The sequence below is a fragment of the Lichenostomus cassidix genome, chromosome 2, assembly GCF_008360975.1.
Source record: "Lichenostomus cassidix isolate B80296 chromosome 2, HeHo_3.0, whole genome shotgun sequence".
NCBI classification, from domain to species: Eukaryota; Metazoa; Chordata; class Aves; order Passeriformes; family Meliphagidae; genus Lichenostomus; species Lichenostomus cassidix.
The window spans coordinates 28,464,758-28,486,088 of NC_139482.1; the positions used below are offsets into that span (position 1 = coordinate 28,464,758).

General features: G+C 34.7%; 1 protein-coding gene across 1 annotated transcript in view; it reads right to left on the bottom strand.

Annotated features, from left to right (window-relative positions):
* The window catches only part of DGKB (diacylglycerol kinase beta), a 455,069-nt gene that overhangs the window by 419,041 nt on the left and 14,697 nt on the right, over window positions 1-21,331 (bottom strand). Inside the window, exon 3 of the mRNA XM_085050831.1 lies at window positions 7,774-7,904. The gene's annotated coding sequence lies outside the window, so the exon portion shown is untranslated. The remainder of the gene's footprint in view (window positions 1-7,773; window positions 7,905-21,331) is intronic.

Genomic DNA, 21,331 nt, shown 5'->3' on the forward strand with positions numbered 1-21,331 from the left:
ATAAGTCACTGCTCTGAGAAGAAAGTAGTAAGGCAAAATTTGGCATATCTTTAGGATTTATATGAAACACTCCCAAATTATGTTTTCTTTTGAAGAAATGGAGGTAAATTCCACTGTGTCTCTTTGCTTTCTCAGACACATTTTTTCATCACATTTTCTACTTCCTCTGATGCTGTCAAATGCATCAGGTGTGTCTGTCTTTTGAATGTTGTACAAGACTGTAAAATGCTTAACAAACAGCTTTCTTTTTGTGTTTCAAGCCTTGACCTTGATACTTAGGAAAATTGCCATAACTCAGAATTGGCTACCTAACCTCATAAAAACCTGTTATTGTTTAGCAGCTTTTTTTAAATTAAGAGTTTAGGAAGACTAAATGGCAGGCAAAAGAGAGCCTTTGTTTCTATAATGAGAACCTCTGAGACTCTACACTGCAATAGAAAATGGACAATAAAGTAACAAATTTTTATTACCACCATACTTCATGGCTTGATTCATGTCATAATTATACAGTGTACAATACAGTCCAGTGGAGCATAAAGTATCACAAATTTGAAATAGTCTGCTCTCACAAGATACAAAATAGAAATTTCCTTTCATTTTACAGGTTTTCAAATCAGTAACATAAAAAGATATTTTAAAAGAACCCTAAATTTGTTACTGGTATGATTTTCAGGGGTGACTTTAACTCTGGTTTCCAGTAAAGAATGGTGGAAATACATTTTTCAATAATATACTATTTTCAAACAGGCTATTGTTCTACATGTCCTTGTAGACATTTGAAATGTTACAAGATTTTAATAATTTCATTTTAGAGAGATTAATTTTACATCAGAATGTATTTTGAAATATTTAGAATCAGTTCCATTTATCTTCTGATTTTATAGGTACTATCCAGCTGTGTTATGTAGGGCTCAAATGGCTTCAAGTGCTTCACGAAATCTAATAAAAATTGAGCTGTTTCAAAGGAAAAGTAGATCTTACAAATGTGTCATGTACCTAACCTTAAGCCTCTAAATGTTTCACATTCTGAATTGCTTGCTTCTAAGAACCTAAAAGAGAACATAATGACAGCAAGATTTGCATCTAAAAGACATAAACCATAAAATTAGGCTAGTGGGAAAAAGAAATAAGCTGTTACTGATACTGCTCATTGATATAAGACAGTGAGGATCACAAAGGGTATAAAATTGGCTTTCAGCCATCAGATCAGTAAGATATATTTCAAGAATCCAAAGTGAAAAAATGATAGATTTAGAAAGAAAAATGTACACATGAGTAATCTCCAACAGTCACAAAATACTGAACTTGTCTGTTGGCTGGGCAAATCAGCACAAGCTCATACTGGAATCTCACTATTTGACTGTGTTTGGGAAAGTGCCTGAGCTGAAAAGTTTGGTATCTTTCTCACAGTGTTAGAAGGAATTCAGAAGAAACTTACTGCAATTGCCATCTTGGCAAGAAAACAGATGGGCAGCAAGAAATCGTTCCCGAGAGCACTACATACCAGGTTCTTTGGACAATATGCCACTTGGGGTTTTCTAAACATGATTGTTTTATCAATGTGAGCATGGTGACTGCTGTATATAACCAACATGCCCAAACTCAGTGGAAGTCTAGTGTTTGTGTATGTCTCCACATTTGTCACACGGCAAGAAGTTCTACTGAAGAGCTAACCTGCCTTAGGCAAATAGATAGTAGAAAGGACTAGGAAGAAAATGAAAAGGGACAGAAGTATCACGTAGAACATGGTGCAGAGAGGTAGAATTGACAAGAGATAGGGGCAAAGAGATATTGAGATCAGTGCTATTGAAAAAAATATTAGAACTAGTAGAAATCTGGTACTTAAGCAGAGGAGTGCACTCTTCTTGTTTTCTTTGTTCTGTTTTCCTAGCATTTCATTACTCTGTTCCCATCTCTTGATTTTATTTTCTATTTTCTTTTTCCCTCATTCTGTGTTTTTTTCCTGTGTGTATGTCCCTCTTTTCAGTCTCCATTTACTTAACTCCCAACCATCCATGTTCCATTTCTTGCCTTCTCCTCATTCAGGAGAGATATAATAAGTTTTCTAAAGAAAACTAAAGACATTAAATGTCAAGAAAGACATTTCATTAGATTCAAAAATTTGGTTTTAATAGTTACCCTTAAAAGCATTCAAGTTGTAAACTTAGACATTTTCATAAAGGATCAGTGTTTTGAATATACAGAATTCAACGCTGTGTCTGCCAGTATGTTTGACACGAAAATAATTAAAAGGAAGGGCCTATTTTGATGGGAATATATTATTTATTTGAAGATTGCAGTCATAATATAATAATGAAAATAAGAATTATTGTTCTTAACAGAGATGATTACCATCCTCCCAGTTGACAACATGTTCAGGCGCTGTCCAACAGCACCATGGACAGTGACAAACAAGCTCCTGCACCAAAGTTCAGCTACTGCCACATTTCATCACTTCAAGTGCTTGACAGGAGCCTGGGTGACTCAGAACATACTGAGGCTTTCACTTCTGTCATGGTCTATCCTCTAGCATTTAATACATTTGGTGAAAGATTTGATTTGCACCACAAGAGTATTTTAAACTTATTCTTGGATCAGGTTTACCTTCTGCTTGTAAAAATGCAGTATTTTTTTTTTTCTTTCTCACACTAACTCTTGAAGTCCTCTCTAAAACCTATCTAGTTATATTCAGCTCACATTAATCTCCTATTCCCTGGTGAATCTCAGATTTCACTAGGAAAATGTTCCTATATGAGAATTACTTAGTTTTACAGAAACCTGAGCTTTCCTAACAGTCTTCAATTAGGTAAAAGAGATTTCTTACAATATCTTCCTTTCAGATCTTGACCAGTAACTCAATTGTGAAACAACACTTCAGAATATATTTTAAAAGAAATCTCAGGAGATGGAGGAAATTTGTTTAAAATGAAATTTGTTTACAAACCACAGAGGGATTTTGCGTGGAAGGCTCAAAATGACATTCCAATCACATATCCAAACTGCCATTCTATCTGTGCTATTGGTTTTGGATACAAATGTAAACAACCCTCTCCAACACATTGACTCTGATATTCAGACTATTAGACAGTTGTGAAGCTTCCAATTCAGAATCTCACATTATAAAATGAAGCCACCTGAGTTTCCAACAGTTCAGCCTACATCATACAAAAAAATGTTCAAGGTTCTTCTAATCTTTAATCTTACCCATCAAGAATGTTCAGCAAAGACTTATATTACTGTTTATAAATTGAGTTCATATAAAGACAAAAACTGATTGCGGAGAAAATAATAGTCATATATTTAGCTCTTTGGGAATAAAAGCAACATTGACATATACAATGTTGCTATCTTCTCCAAAAGACTTGTGATTTTAAAATCACTGTGTCATCCCACAATATAGGCAAATGTTTTCTGTAATTCTTTTTTAATCTCGCATTTCAGAACACAGGATAAATCACTGAAGTGCTTTAGCCACATTACTTTGCATATATACTGCTGTTCATTGAAAGATTAAGCACAAGTGGAACATCAAGAGGAGCAATCAAGAGTTGATTTTGTATGCTAGCAGCTAGCTTGAAAACAAAAAGCCCTTAAACAATCAGCAGTGATTTTCCTGTAGTTTGACTTACAGAGCCTGGGAATGCAAATCAATATACTGTGTCTTCAATGCTGCATATTTTACTCTACAATTTGAGGCTTGTCATATTTGATTGTCTATAGACTCGTAGACCATTAGTCCACATATAGCATCTATAATTGTTCTATCTGTGCTTTGAATTTTTAGTGATTACTTTTCAAATTAAAGCTTTAGATTTACCTGCAGTTCTATTTGTTAAGGATATGACCATAATCTTGGATACAACTGCCTAAATCAGGATTAAACAAACAGAAGCCAATACACTTGTGCTGGTTAGAAACAGCGTGATTTCAGCATAAATTTATCTTCTCCCAGGGGAAAAGGGCATTCTTAATGCCTGTGAGTTCTCAGTAACATTAAGCCATCATTTAAAAAGCACTTTTCCATTTCAATTTGAAAAGACTTAGTTTTAAAGCTTAGTTTTAGAGCCTGGTTTTTCACATAGATTGGGAACAAGTGATAAACAGATAATCATATAGTCGTCTGATTTAATTGACCCAAAAAATTCCTGCCCTGCAAAATATTACTCCTTTTTTAAGTTGTTTTCTGAGGAGTGTTTGTCTGTTTGTTTTACAAAAGGATCAATGTTCTTATGTGAAGAAGCACTTCTGTATCAGATTTGGCTTTTTGCTTTTTTTATTGCACCAGACTGGACCCTTACAAATTCTTACTGAAAGAAAGAAAACTTACTGAAAGATATTATTTCTGAAAGCAGACTTCTGTGGATCTACTCCAAACCCACAGATGCTGTTCCTGGACCTTGTCTGAAAGCCATAAACCTGCCTTTACACTGTTCCTATTAGCAACTAGATACATGAGGTACTATTTTGAGGTGTTCCATGGAAACAAAGTTTCATATCCATAACCCCTCTTCTACTTTACCCATGGCATCCCTCTCTGAGACACTGTATCCCTGTTTCAAATGTACTGATGCCTGCCATCTCAGGGAAATTCTGCAGAAAGAGAGGAGTTTGCACTTTTGAGCTGAGAGTGCGTGGGAGACAAACTGGTCACGTTCAACAGCTGCAGCAGAGCTATTTGCAGTCTAAAATCGGCCAGACGGGCTTAGATGTGCAAAGAAAAAAGTGCTTGCTGAGGTGTTATCAGCAGTAAAATTGCTATATATAGCTCACACAGCCTGTGAATGAACAGTCTTGCAGAAAACCCACTCCCTAAAACAGGGAAAGAAAAAAGAAAAAAAAAGAAGAAATATTCACAGGAAATATCTGAGGAGTTCTTTTATCTTTTCTCAGGGGAAATCTGTCTCTTTATTTTGCTATTATTGATCTTTTTGTGAAATCTTGCATTTTTGGCTTACCTTCTCGGAGAAAGTGAATCATGCTCTGAAACCATAAAGTTTCTTACACTGTGAGTAGAGAATAATTAATTAAAAATGGTTCATATAGTACCTCGTGAGTCACAGCTTGTGCGTAATATGATGCCAAGTCATCATGTGTAGTGTTTAGCTCTTGAACTCCATTTGTCTCCATTTGTAAAAAAAGAGAGCCTTTGGCCAGATACACAAATCATGAAGAAATTTGAGAGCCCAACCTTGGTTTTTGCCCCCAAATCCATCGTGTAACATTGCCCATTTTTGGTGCTCTCCTCCCCAGTTTGCTAAATAACATTAAATAGAATTCCTGTGGATAAAAAAAACCTTGAAGTTTTTTAAATCATTCTCCACCAGCCCAGAGGGTAGCAAGTTTCTTAACTATGGTAAGTATAATGTTCTACTCACTGACTCCAAAAGGCTGCAATTCCAAAGTGGAAAGAAATCTGACAAACCCCGTACTTACTGGCAGATCCAATTTCAGTACGTCTTTCAAAGCCACCATAATGTCACATGAAAATGTCTCACCTAAAATTTTTCACCCCGAAATACTTAATTTCCAAATGGAGATCTGTTCTGTCTTTCCTGAAAGCCAGATATGTACAGTATACAAGTGCAGTTATAGAGTGAGCTGAACAGGCTACATTTTTGTAAGCTTCATGTTAAAATACTAACAAGCTATCATTATATATATTATCTGAGGTGTAATTATCTTTTATGACCTTTTCAGTGTATTCCTGTTTTATCTTTTAATACAGAACAATTACTGTTAATTAATGGTGGCTGATGCAACAGGCAAGCTATGTTAGATTGCAAGTATTAACACAAGGAGCCTTGTTACTTTGAGCACATATTCAGATGAGTCATTAAAAATTTCCAATGAATACAAAGAAAATAAGCAGAAATTTCTGTCTAGAACGGTATAGTATTCAGGAAGCTACACTCCCAATAATCCATGTTATCCTTAAATTCTCTGACTGCATGAATCATTTTACTCAGAAACAGCGAGGGAAAAATTTCACTCCACTTTTGTGAAATGGCTCTATGGCAACTGAGCAGAGAAGTATTTGTGTTAATTCTTCTACTGAATTTACTATTGAGAAGCGCAAGAGTTATTTCATCACCCTTTCAATGTTCTTAATCTCATTAGAATTGCCTAAGAAGCAGCATCATGGAACAGTTTTAAAGTGAATTTGTTCTCCCTATACAGAACATACGTGACTGAGGTTATTTTATTCTATAGAAGAAAACCAGCAGTTTGGAGGTGAAAGCAGCAGTATTCTCTTTGCTTAAGCATCTCAGAACAACAGCAATACAATTCTTACTGTGAATTCTGTACACACTCTGCTATTTTGAGATTCGAAGAGTTGCAGTACATTTTTTTTTTGTGACAGCTTAGTTCACAGCATTATATTTTGCCACAGAAATTTAGGACCTGAGCCAAAATGGAGGCAGTGGAAATGTTCCCATTGACGTCAGTGAGCCTTGGATAAGGCCCCAGACGGCTAAGGACTAGGATTGTCAACTTACAATTAATGTAATTAATGCATCTACACTGGCCCTAGAGCAGTCCAGGCATAGAATTCCTCTTTTGCTGTTAGAATTTAGCGCCTTTTACCAGTAACTTTGAGAAAATACAAATTAAAAAGGGAAGAAAAAGAAAAAGGTGGGGGGGAGGGAGGAGGGAGAAGAAGAGAAGGGAAGAAAATATCTACAGGTTTTCCAGGGTAAACCAGAAGCTCATACACAAGCTTCTGTATAAGCTGTTAATTATTGATCTCTAACATAATCATACTATTCAGCAGGGCAATGCCAGTAGATACAAAAGTAATTTTCATTCGCAGTTCAAGGCAGTTGGGTTCACAGGTTTGAAACCTTTCTCAGTCAAGCTAAGGTGTCCACAAAGAAAGGAGGAGTCAGTCTAGTGACTGAGTAACAGTGATGACAATAAACTAAACATTTCAGCTTGTAAGAGAGTTGTTTCTGATATTTTAATGTGTTTACTACAAGTATTTTTGAGGGGTTGAAAAACTAATGCAGTGTGTTTGACAGAGGATCACTAGCTAATATTGCAGGCAACAGTTTTAGTAAAACTACCAAAATGAACAGTGAAAAAACTTATTATACTATTTCCTTATTGCCCTTATATTCTACACCTTTTTCTTTTTACATAATAATGTGTTTCGGATTTCTACTTCACAATTTGAGCTAACATTTATTTATTTTTGTAATGTTTTACATCAGTTATGGTTAATTCTGAAAAAAAGTGCACTTACTTTTCAGTTAATTAAAAATTATATCTTTGTGTGAAAGACACATTGTTTCAATGGGTTGCAATAAGGACCTAGTACCCAGAGCAGAGATGAATACCAGTTAAATGTCACAAGAATGTGACATATGATTAATGCCATCACAGTGAATGATTAGTTCATAGGTTTAATTTCAATGAAATTTTCCAAATATTACTGATAGGGTCTCATATGCTAGTACTTCCTCAGAAACTCATACAATTTAAAAAACCCGACTCATTAGTAAAAAAAAAAACCCCGACTCATCAAAGCTGGAGTAGGAAGGTTGATGTGATGAAAGCAATTAATCAGATGTTCACATAAAGAAGCTAACAACCATCAGAGCCATTTTTATGATTGTAACAGAACATTTAGTTTAAAGCAACAAATGTCTTCTGTACACTAATTACTCATTTCATATAAAAGGTAATGTTATTTTACTGTGTTGAACAGAAAAATAATGCTGGTAGTAATATCCATTTCAAATAAATAGTTGGTTTTGTAAAGTCTTTACTTACCCTGGGGGGAGTTGCAACACTTTCAGGAAACATTTTAGGCTCCTGAAGAATCTGAGAAGCATCTGCTTCAATGAAAATATTTCCCTTCTGAAATGCTGAACATTTAGCACTTACTCATAGGCATTTCATAGCTGTAAGAGAGAGTGGATGATAAAAATCACAGTCTGAACTTGGGAAAAATAGTTTGACTTATTGTTCTTGACTACAGAAAATTAGAGTGCAAATGTAGGGAAAAAAGTGTATGCTGCAAAATGGGATAATGTTAGAATTATTTAGGAGTACATCACTATATACCCATTTCAGTAAAACACTATATTACATATGTCACTAAATTCATCTACGTCTTTGACAACATAATGGAGGAAATAGAGTCACCTTGATCATTTAGTCTGTGAATGATTCAGCCAACCAGCTTCCAACTACAAGCAAAACCAGTTGGAATTAATAAATATTCTAAAAAATGTGGTTTCCTGAATTTGGGCACAGTTTCAGGAAATTCAAAGTTAATAAAAAAAGGGGGACAAAGGGAAAAAAAATAAGCCAAGTAGGTGAGTTTAATATTTTTTTTTCACTTGACATTTTCAAAAGGGAGTATTTCAACTTAAGCATGTTTCTGTTCCTAAACTGGTTTTGACTTCTGAAGTATATTAGAAATTACCCAAATAAACACAAATATTCCCACTCCATGTGAAAAAGAACCCCAGCTATAAATCTAACCTTTTTCTTCTTGACTGTGCAACATTTCTGGACCAGCCACTGAACTAAAACATCTATTATTTGAATAGATCTTCAGTTTCTCTAGGGACTGTTCTCTGGCACTGGTATGATCATGCCCACACTATCTAAACTACACTGAAATACCAAGGCAGAGACTGGTGGGATATGGCCACATATATGAAACAACTAACTTCCTACCTGTTAAGAAAAATATCTGGATGTTTCTCTGAAATGTTTATAATAGCACGAGACACAGAGAGTGTGCTTACTATGTTGTATTCATCCTTCTCATTGTCTCTCAGTTTTGTCTTCTTACAGTGCTGGAATGTGATTTTGCAATGTGAAAGGCACAGTGACTTTTAAATATGATGGAAGAATTAAAACAAAACCAAAATGACAACAACCCCGCCTCCCAGAATTTCTAGAAGTATGGTTATTAAGAACGGTACTATATTACCATCTGATATCCAGCTGAAAAACCAAAAGCTGCTGAAATACCTCTATATGTGAATATATGACACATTTAGGGAAACTTAGAAATAGAAAAGCTGGAATATATGTAGAGAAGAGCAAAGCAGTTTTAGATATTTTTTTCTAAGGGACCCAAAAAAAAACTTTTCATGAAGATGACTGCACTGATACCTTAGCGCAATTTAGAAAATTACTAGTATTTAATTATTTTGAAAAAAGGTTTTTATTTTCTTTTCCTTTTTTTTTGGTAATGTTGAATTCATCCTATGAAATATTATTTACCTGTATAACAAATGACGAAATGACTCACTAAAGAAAATGAGTGGTTCACCATTTCCAGGGGAAAATACACTAGAGTGAAGATTATGTTAAAGAAAATGCATTAATACGTAAACAATGTGATCTTAAGCTCCTTAAGAGAAGGGCAAAAAAGAGAAAAAAACTGCTGCAGCTGGAGAATGGGAATAGCAACAGCTCTCTGAGTAATATTACTGCATCAACCAGGAAAGATAAGGGATCTCCTCTCACACAGAAGAGTTAGGAAACCTGAAAAAAGATGAACCACCTCCCAAAGCAGGGAGTCTCACACCTGAAGAATAAATCTGGTGAAGAGAAACATGTTCAATCAAATGTTTTGTTTTGGGCTCCTGGCCATTGACTCAGCCCCTGTTCATATGAATGCAATAATTAGATGTCTGAGAAATATTATGTGTTCTATATCCAGAATGAAAATTCAGTAAAAGTAGAGTAATTAACAAGCTTTTACAAAGATGGGTCATGTCAATTTATTTAGAATATTTGTCTTATTTTTTGTTTTTTGGGTTTTTTTCAAATAGAATATTAACTTCAACCATTAAAACAAATAAAGAAATAAAATGGGTACTCCTAAACTTCTCAAGACCAAAATACCAGGTTCTTTATAGGTATTTTAACATACAGAATTGGCATTTTGCTAGCTGATTACTTTTACATGTCTTGAGTCTGTTTTTTGCTGGAGACAACTGACTTTGGCATTTATTTTCTGATTTTACTAATTCTGAGAGTGAAACTGCTGTTTAGCAGCTTTAAATTCCCTTAAAAAAGGGTTACAGAAAAGATTTCCATACAGCTACTTTAATCCCATTCACTCTCATTTCTAGACATTTCCTGTACATCTGTCAGTGTCCTTGCATTCTGCTACCATTCTTAACAGGTGAAATCATTATAAATCCTGGATGTTTAAACTGATCTTAACCCAATTGTTAAGATCAGCTGACAACAGAGGAAATCAATGGAAAACAAATAAAGAAGACATAGATTTTCCCTAATTGGCTCAGGTTTTCACGGTATGCGATAGTATGCTCTTGAAAATGCAAAACACAAACACTGTTATAAGTCTACTGTTGCAAATGGGTTCTCTTTTCTGATGTAAAAAAATTATAATTTAAATAACTGGCTCCACAGAACTTACAAAATATAGGACAGAGCTTAAGGAGATTAGGTGGCAGAAAACATATCTATTTCCTTGAAAAAAATATTATTTTATTGTATATGATATTTTCATGCTTAGTGAAAGAATGATTGTAGTCACTTCTTCAGAATTAAATTAACTTAGCTCCATCAACTGACTGCTGGAGATGTGAGAATCTGACTCTCACAAATATATGAAATGGGAGTAGTGATTAAGAGACATAAGGATGCGAGTCCAGCACTCCAGGAGAAGAAACAATAGGAGTACTCCACACCTCAGTCAATTACTTATGATGTGTTTTGTGATATTGTGCTTTAGTTTCTTTAGGAAGGGCACTAAAGCCCTTAGAGGCAATAAATTCTTATACACTTAGTAATTATGTAGAATTTTGCAGATTTTTTAAAAATTATATTTAGTTTTCATACGTAAAGTGGAGAAATCTACTTATATTGTCAAATCTTCAACACCTTTAGAGACTTCACTTTGTTCCCTACTAAATGTTGAACACTTCAACCGGGTTTGTTGTCTTTTTTCCATTGGTCTCCTACATGACTTTATGATATCATTGACCAAAAATTTGGACCCATCTGAAAAAGGATATTTAGGAAAGTTAAAATGAACTAATTGAACGTGTGAGCTGAGCTTCATCATCCAATTCTTGCACCGCTGTTTATTTCATACCAAGGTTCACTTGACTAAAATAACTCAAGGCCATGCTTCTAAAAAGGAATGTCCATGCAGATGTAATACAGTGCAGTCTAACTTCACACCTTTGGCTAATTCCTCCTAATTTCCCCAGTGTCTCTGTTTGGAAAAATATCCTGGAGGCACACTAATCTTTGAATCAGCTACACAATCTTTGACTATAACACAAAATTGGCTACATGCCTGGAACTCCTGGTCTCTAATTTTCTCTTTCATCCAGGATTTTTCTTCTAATATTCCAGACAAGTGAAGTCCAGATGTTTTCTGCTGTTCAAAAAAGCAAACACATGACACCCTTAGGCATTCAGTCCTTTACTTACAAAAACCCCATTAAATTTAGTCTATTTCATTTGGTAAATATAGACACAGTTTATCTTTGAATTGCTTTTCAAATAGTAAATATTGCTTAGTACCTTACAGCTTCACAGTTCTTGCATACCTTTAAATGAAATAGGGTACTGAATTATCATCATTGATTTGTATTCTAGAGCATGCAGAGCTTGAAACAGTTAAACTTCTTACCGAGCCATGAAAATTGACTATTTGTTCTACAAATATAGGTACAGATCTCTATTACAATAAATACTGGGTCCAAGTAATTATTTTTCTAAAAGTTACTACTCCTTATATTAATTTATCAACTACACTTTTTAAAACACGAAACTCTGAGAAAAAAAAAATTGAGAAAAACTGACTTTAATCCTTGTACAGCATTATATTCACTTCTTAACCCTCCTTCCCAGCCATCTTCATATATCTTTGGCTGTATCTAGATTTCTTGAGACACTTTTTGAAGAAATACTCTTATCTATTACTTCTAATTATTTATAACCCAGCCCTACATTTCTCAGTGAAAAAAAAAAAAAAAAAAAGTAGCTTTTTTTAATCCTGCAGAGCATGTTTACTAAACAGGAGGAAAGAAATTCCACTACCAAGTACGCCAATGCCAACGTATCATACATCCTTTTCCTGCACAGTTTTTCTCGTTGCCCATTTATGTACTAGCAAACAATACTTGAGGAAACTGCAGATTATCAAGATTTCTTTATTTGTCTATAATGTAATTTTATTTAATGCTGATTAGAGTATTTCCTTAGAACTACATCTTGACCATTTTTATACATTATCTCCCAAGGCAGTACGGGAATAATTTGGTGGCTTTCTGAGTTAGGACAATAATCAGGAAGATGTATACACTGGTAACATTGCCTATGGCCCAGAGAGGGCACTAAAGGGGAGATGGGGGGGGAAATAGGTACTCTTTCCTCTGTTGCTTCCTTCCTCCATATTCCTCTAAAAGTCCAGATGGGCTCTCAGTGTAAAGCAAGAAATTACAGAGGGTGGCAGAATTGCCACACTATGCCACCAACTCCACCATGTCCTATTGCTGTAGAGCCCTGAGCAGCATCCACCCTAAGCCTGCTGCCCCTCCCAGCTCCTCAGTGCACAGCTCTGACCCAGAGAGCACAGCCATCAGAACTTTGGTACTGCATTTCTTGGTACCATTTTAGACAGCTCTGGAAATCCTGTCCCTAGTTTTGTTCCACCACTCTAGCTTGATTTAAGTACAAATGCATGCACAGGAGAAAAGAAAGGGTCCCTTGTTTCTAGCTAGTAAGAGACTTATAATACATATGTCGCTACCTTGGTGACATTGCTTGCTATGTAATTATTTCACATATTCTGATTCTTTCTTTCTGAGCAAAATACCAGAAAATTGTCATAGTAGTTTTCATTGTTTAATATCCCTTAATTTTTTAGGAATCATTTCCTTAGTGCCTTATTGCCATACAGTTTTATAACCACTGGTCATGCTGTAATTAGTTGAAAATTGAAACAGCTGAGCAAGAAAAAAAAAGATATTTTGCCAGACAACATTCATTCAGCTGTCCTATATCTAAAAATATTACTTTTTATTTTGTATAAAAATAATTTTTTATACAAAATAAAAACATGGCATAATTTTTAATTTTTACAATTAAATAGTTGTTTGTCAGTCAGACCATTTGAGATTGAGTATACAAGTTCCACCAATATGGTCTCTGAAAATCTTCATGTTCCAGAGTCCAGCTATCAAAAAGTCATTTGCACTAGCTTTAGATGTTAGAATAATATTCCAGAAGCCTGAAAACAGTCATGTAAATATGTTCTCAAGCACATACAAGAGAAAACCCCCCAGTATACCTACCACTGAATATTGACAATCCATTGAAACTTAAGCAGGTAAAAATGGTTCAAGAGAAATGTTTAATTTTTCCTGGACTGAGAAAGAAACTGAATTACTGACAGCAAAAGGGGCTTGAAGGACCAGAAAAATTTACAAACCCCACAGGCTGAAACTTGAAGTTTTCAACAGTTTAACCAAGATGGTAATTAAAAAAATTTTATTATAGATTGAGCTTTTAAAACATTATCTTTCCACTTACAGTTCAAGTAAGAATAATAGACTCTTTAAATTATTTCTGGATTTTCTTTCATTTTATTTCTTACTAACTTTTAACAAAAATTGTAATAAGAGCATTTCTAAACACAATCAAACTTTACAATTTGAACTGCAAGATAGACCATTTCTTCTTCTGTATTAACAACAAGAACAAAAAAGAAATTCATTATCTAGCATGCTATAATCCCCTTGTTATTTAGTTCCATTCTACTGTCCCTAATAAAGTATTTTTGCCTTTCTTCTAACATCACCACAGCAAATTATCATCTCTTGCAATTACTTTGATGATGCATGTAAAAATGTAATATTTAGGAGAGACGTTGCTTTGGTGACCTTGCTACTGAAAGGGAGATAAAACCCCATGGACCTGATTTCCTGAATAAGTGATAGAGCTGGTACCATGTCACTTTATGGAGAAGAAATACTTGAGTAGAATTTTTTCACCTTCTAGGATTGTCTATGTTATCCTGAGAGCAAATCCACCACCCAAGAAAATCTGAAGCTAGGCGGGATCTAAAGGAAACAAAAGTAAATATCTCTTTCCCTTTTAAAATTTTCTGTGACTTGTATATTGCCTTCATAAATTCTACTCGATGCTTCAAGCTTCAAAACACATCCCACTCTCTAAGAGCACAGGTATGTCTTCCTTGAATGCAAATATTTCCTTTAGAGTAAAATTTTCTGACTCACAGATCTTGCCACAGAGATTTTCCTCCTTCAGGATAACCAAAGGAACTGCAAGCTTCTATCTGCAACTCTCTGGGAAATAAAGTAGCATGCAATAAATGCTAATAAAATCCCCACCATTACAACAAAACCCTAAGATTTCTTATTTGATTGAGTTAGGCATCAGCAAATCAGCGTCAAGTGATTTTATCTGTTCCTGCAGCAAGGAACTGAAAAGACATCAAGAAAACACATTAAGACCCTATTTAGAAAGAAAATTGGAGAGCAGCCCTCAGGAGTTCTTTTTTTTCCCCTTTTTACCACCATCTGGGGTAGACACTTGTGTGAAACTTCTGTAGAAGATGAAAACTGGGAATGTGTTGATGGAAAGCCCTTGGGGAGTATCACAGTCAAGAAACAAACTGGAAAAAGCATTCTCTTTCTTTGGCCCTCCAGGGAAACCAAAGGATCATTTGTACAAATTGGTTCAAAGCTAGTGTGTTTTCCCCTTTTTCCTCACTGAGTATTGCTGAAGTGATGTATGGTTTCCTCTCAAACATTCAAAAACTTCAGCTGGGGATTGACAAGGATCGATTCTGCCCATGTGTGCACAGCCTTGCCTATGTCCATTTGGGCTTCAGAGGATAATTGCTCATTTTTACAAATGTTTTAAAGTGCAGTCAAAATAATAACTGAAAATAACTTTTTATTCTGTAATAATTTTCAGGTTGGTGTAGTTTTTGCAGTTGAATTTGTTTTATTTATATATCCCATTAAAAGAGAAAACCTTCTGCTGCTTCTAGGAAAACATCATTAGCTCACTGACACACCCATATATCACCACCTAAGGAAGAAAGGATGAAATATGGCATTGCATGAGCAAGCCATGGGTTAGAAAACAGATTTTACTTCTGGCTGGGAAGCATGTACAGGCTGAGTTTTTCAGTACCTCAGTATCATATGTTTTTAGGACAAAGACATTGCAATATAATTATTTTCACTGAATTTTCTGTGATTTTTCACTGACATATTTGACTTAATTATATGGATTTTTTTCTTCTCTTCTGCTAGTTAGTTCCAAATTTTAAGCACTTTTTCCCTTAACTTTATCCTTAAAGAATTGTGCAGCAATGTGGACCAAATTTTACCATATACCTCGACAGTACAATGACACTCTGAACATATTTTACAAGTGGAGAAAGCCACTTAACCTACTTTTATAGCATGCAACAGCTATTCTGTACTGGCTTCCTTCACTGCTACTGTAAATTCCCCATCCTTAAATTTTTGTAGGGAAACCATGCCATTTTATTCCACTTCTTAAAAACTGAAGCTTTACCATATACCATATATCATGCACTATATGATATCACTTTAGGGATTACATGTTTGAGCTGACAATGACTGGAACCAAACTTTTGAAAAGTTTTACAGCAAACAGAAGGCTTTGGCAGGTGGTGCTATATGTTGGATTTAGTTGCAATTACAATGTCCTTAGAAATATCAAACTGCAAAAAATCACTCCTTGTCTTTGTCAAGGGCAAAAATTACAATTAGCCTCTACACACAGAGCAAACATCTGTTATCTACACTACAACAGTTACTTGTATTTTTTTTCTTCCATGGCACTGAAATTTCTCAATTATATCACATTTCATAATTACCATTCAATAAGAAGATTTTCCTCAAACCATGCTTGCTGTTTAAAAGGAAAAAAAAAATTACTTTCTCCTAACTTTATCTTTTACTCTCTTCTTATACTAAAAGGTCACGTTAATTTTTGACAAAAACTGTTAAGGAAACAAACAGACAAAATAGTGTAAAGCACCCTATAAGTTTATCCAGTCCACCTCCTCTTCCATGACAGAATTAATTATTTGTAAATACTTCACAGTATTTTTGACCAATTGGTTTAAACTTTAAATTAAACTTTTGGGTTTTCCTGCTCTTTACTGTCCTTATTGTTATATTTGATGCTTGTCTAAACTCCTTTGATCTGCTTTATTTTAGTATTATGCTGCCTGCTATTTACTCCACCTCAGAACCAGAATGGAGAGAAAATGTTGTGGTCCTTTCCTGTTTGGAGATAACACTGTGATGTTGGAAGACTTCTGTCACTCTGTAGATTTTTATGGTCCAAACCAAATAAACATTTCTTTCAACTTTTCCTCTAAGGTCACATTTTCAAAATTTCCAACACATTCCGCTGCTCTCTTCCATAAAATATCCAGCGGCATTTCTTCAATGTAATACTCGAAAGGGACAAAATACTGCAGGTGCTACAAATGCCATAGTACTGGGTAGAATAGACATGTTACACTGAATGTCTTTGTCCATTTCCTAACATGTTTGGTTCAACAACAGTCTCAAATTTTTGGTTCACATTCAGTTAGAACTCACAGTAAGTAGGATCATTTTCTCAAGGAACTAGTACTACTTAGGAGTAATTCCCCAATCTGTCTTTCCACATTTGATGATTGATACCAAGGACAGAACTTTGCACATATTTAAAAGACAAAAAAACTACAGAAATTTCAATGATAATACTAATAATACTGCTGCTACTACTACTACTACAACTACTAATAACTATTATTATTTCTCCAATTTACTATGATATTTTTAATTACAAATCTATCTTCTGAAAAAGTCGTAGCTACTACTCGCTTGCAACTACTGGATAGTTCAGTGAACATATAATTGATTCTAATTGTCCTTACTGAAATACAGAACTGTATCAGAATCAAAGATCAGTAAAAGTCTCCAGTGCACATATCCTTTCAATGGGACAAATAGCAATTGATTCTTCTCTCTTGATACAGCTACCCATCAGCTTTGCACCCACCATAAAGCACCTGTTTCCCCAACTTACTTGGAGGCCCCTTAGACAAAAAGAGATATTAAGGAAGAAGCTGTCTGAAATAACTTATCCATTATGATGTCATCTTGTTTCAATTCACGATTAGTTCTAACTCCCTCACTGGAACATAAAATTAAGTTTAATTTGAAACACTGTAGTGCATCTGACTAGTTGGCAAATAAGTTGAAAAGTCATAAGACCTTTTTCTAAATCGATGCTTATTTGAAAGGGATAGATGCATATGTTACCTAGCACCCAGATATTATCATCATTATCATAGATTCCAGAATAGCATAAAGAAAATACACTAGTGAGAGGACATGGTGCAGAAAGTATTCCAAGTTAGAGCTATGTCACTAGGTTGTATAATAGCTTTTTTTCTGTACTACAGCTTAGAATATACCTTGAAAGAAATAGCAAAGTAAGACTATTAGATATATTTCTAAAAAGGGTAAAGTTCAAGTCCAGTTTTCAATGGTTATTTCTTCACATAGAAATAGCACAGCTGACAATAAGGTTTTAAGTGAAGATAGAAGCAGTCAACTGAAATAAAGGTCAAGAAATAGCCCTGGAAAAAGCACAGATTATTTTTATCCTCTGTTTTGATACTGAAGACAAGTTCACTGTCTTCCCCAGTGCATCACTGTTGGATAATTGAGATTACTCAAACTAAAGCAAAGATTCATGACACAGTATGGATGGAGACACCCCTGGGTTCCCTGAAAGCACTGTAGCAATATCAAAACAATCTTTCTCATCCTCCTCAGTCCATTTGCCTTTAAAACCTTACAAGAAGTATTGTGACCCTGTTGTATATTGAAATAACTTTAATTTTGTCAGAGGGGCTTTTTTGCCAATTTATAAATTTAATTATCTTTTAAGATGTTTATCTCCTGTAATTAAGAAATCGCATGGAAGAATAATTATGTACAGAATAATATTCACAAGATCTCAAAGTAGGCAGACACATACTAACAAGAAAACATAATTTCATCTTTGCAATTAATTTTGAATGAATTTGAAATGCATTGCTTGTGTCTTTAGATACCATCCTGTGTGTAACATAGCCAGCACCTTGTGTTATGATACTAAGCTGTTTAAGGACAGTTCAAAATTGTAGTAAATTTGCTTTTTAAATATAAAGTAAATTGTCAATTGAGATATTTCTTTCTTCAAGTCCTGCAATGCAGGAAATCCATTACAAATAGGTCTGCTTTTCAAGTGCCCTTTTCTAAGGAAACCAACCATCAAAGCAGCATGGCTGAGGATTTTAGAACAGCTAGAAGTACTTTGCTCTGCTGGAGAGCTGCAAGTGCAATCACAGCCTTGGCACACACAGCCACTGGAGAGGAACTCCCCACAAAGCTTTGAAAAGTCCCTTCACCCTACTTCTTCTGCACGCCAGCCTGAAAAACTTAACCTCTGATATGAAAAAACCCAAAAATGTACACAGAGGGACCTCTGACTCATGGGTTGTCTCATATCACTTGTCTTTTCATTCTCCTCCTGCATCACTCTCTACCCATCTCACATCTCTTTACTACTCTGTGCATCAGTGCAGTCAGACAGAGACCCCTTTTTATTCCGCAATTGTATGCTCTGTAGCATCAAGAAATCTCGGGCTTGATTATGGCTCCAAGGTGCTGCTGTAACAGAAATAATCATGTAGTAGAAAAGGAGAATGGGATGACCTTAGAGCTTTATCTCTGCCCAGGGCCATGGACCCAAACTGGAAAAAGCTATTCATTATGTCTGATGAGCTATCAATTACGAAGTCTTCTGCAGAAGTTTGGTATTTACAAGAAGTCTCATTTTATGTAGAGAGACATAAGGACAGAGAATAAGACCAGAAAGGTATGTTACGGAGAGTTTTTGGCTTTGCTTAGCTTTTTGTGGGCAAGGGTTATAATTAGGTTATAATTGGTTATAATTGGGGCATGTAGTTATAATTAACTACATGACACAAAATCAGAATACAATAATGCCTTTGACTGCATTTTTGAACACAATAGTCTAATAATTTGATTGTTATCTGAAGTTCTATTCTTGACATACAGAAAAGATGGTAACCAAGCCTCATTAGTTATTTACTGAAATCTTAGTAAAGTGCTCTGAGGAATTTTCCTTGGCAAGGCATTGTTGCTAGCTAAATTAAAAGCCTTTCTGATAAATTTAAGTAAATCCTACTGCTACGTATTTCCTACAGTAAACTCCATTCATTATGAGTGAGGCTACAGCAGGCATGTTGTAAGCTCATAATGCAGAATCAAAAAATGCAAGTGGGACTTGCATAGACATCTCTTGCAAAACTGTGTCCTGAACTGCCTCAGATGAGGTTTTTGGAATTAGTAACATCACTTCTCAGCAGTCATTACAATCCTCATAGAGCTTTAAAACCGTATGGGTTTTGCACAAGTCCTAAAGAGATAGCAGAAAAGAAAAATCTCTATAAAACTTACATATAAAATATTACCTGTAAAGAACTTTTTAATAATAATTGCTGGCTCATTAGCATAGAAAGAAAATACTCAAAATTTGGATTGAATCCTCAAAGTTTAAAAAACAGTTAGTGTAATTTTCAAATAAAGTATAGATGAGTCTACAGAAATATCTTGCAATTCGCATTACGTACAGTATACTTTTTACACAAATATTAATGCAGAGCAAAATTACTACTCAGTACATCAAATTATTTACATGAAGTAGATGCAAAAGGAATTAATCCACTTCGTGACATATAACCTCAGTTGGTAACCTAATGAAAACACAAAATTAAGAAAGATGAAGCTAAATGATAGAAATTCACACATGGGCAAATGAGACTTTCAGAAGAAAGCCAGAAGCCAGAAGAAAGGACAGATGCATTTCAAAAGTTGTCTTCAGGGAATTAACAAAATTAAAAATATACCTACAATTTTCCAGGAGATTTTTGACGAGTAATATTTCCCAGTTGCCCAACTCTGACACTGGTGTCACTCAAACAGAAGTGAGCAACATTCCCTGCACACATATTTTTTCAGAGTAGAAGAGAAACAGATAAATAAATGAATCTAGAAGAGGTATGCAAGTAATATTTATAAGGAAAACTTGCATTATTGTATTTAACAAATACTAATTAAAAAAGATATTTCAGAGTAACATGTGATACATAATGTTGTACTATTAATGTTGTACTACTTTTGCTGCCCATTGCTATTAGAGTGGTGAAATGGCTGAAGAACATGATGGATCAGAATTCTTGTATAAATCTCACACTGAATGACTCCAGTCCTTTGGTAAGACTTTCTTACATTATCCTCTTTATGTAACTATTATTAGGTTATGTTTAATAAAATAAAATGTTATCCAAAGGTTTATGTAAGGACTGGAATATAGATGCTCATGTTTCTCATTTGTTGACTCAGAGTTGTAATTTCTACAATACTGACATTATGATATTCATTTCTTTAATTATTAATAAAAAGCCCAGACCCTGAGCCGTACTAAAACTGAAATTACCAATTCCCATATTTGGCACAAAATCTGGAATTCCAGCCAAATGTAAGGAAGAGCTTTTCTGAAATGGAGCTTGATTTCAATCATATGTGAGTGAATGATGTGGTAAGGTGCTTGTTTCAAGGCTGTCCCCAGGTCATAAGAAAAGCATTTGGAGTTTTATGGAGATATCTCATCATTATCTCTTTCAAAGCCTCATCAACTCTGCAGGACAAATCTGTCTTGGCCAAACTGGCACTAAAAAGAAGATGTTCATATAGTCTAACTTAATCTTTTTTTTCTTCTCAACATAGGGCAGAAGGGCTTTTGTTTCCATAGTTACTAGGATATTTCCTTTGAACTTCCTCCAGAGTACTTTTATCTTTTCCACATGCACTGACAGACAACCCTACGAAGTATGTATGTATTTGTGAAACATTCTGTGCTTCATTACCAATTCTTTGCTGGATATAACACAGGAAATTGAGCCCATTGTTAAAGTCAAATTGACTTGCTGATTTAGGTGTTTTAATATTTAGTAATGTATAAATAGACTTCAGAATATTACAAGTGAAAGATAAAATCAAGAACACTAATTCTGAGAGCTTTTTAAAGTTATTATTGTGCAAAGCCGATTCACTGTTATTAGGTATTTTGAGTCAATATAGTTGCATGCTTTCTAAATTGAAGAGAGCATTTGTTTAAAAATTAAAATATGTGCTTCTTAAAAATAGTTGTATCAATATCTATTTACTGGCAATAAGAACCTAAT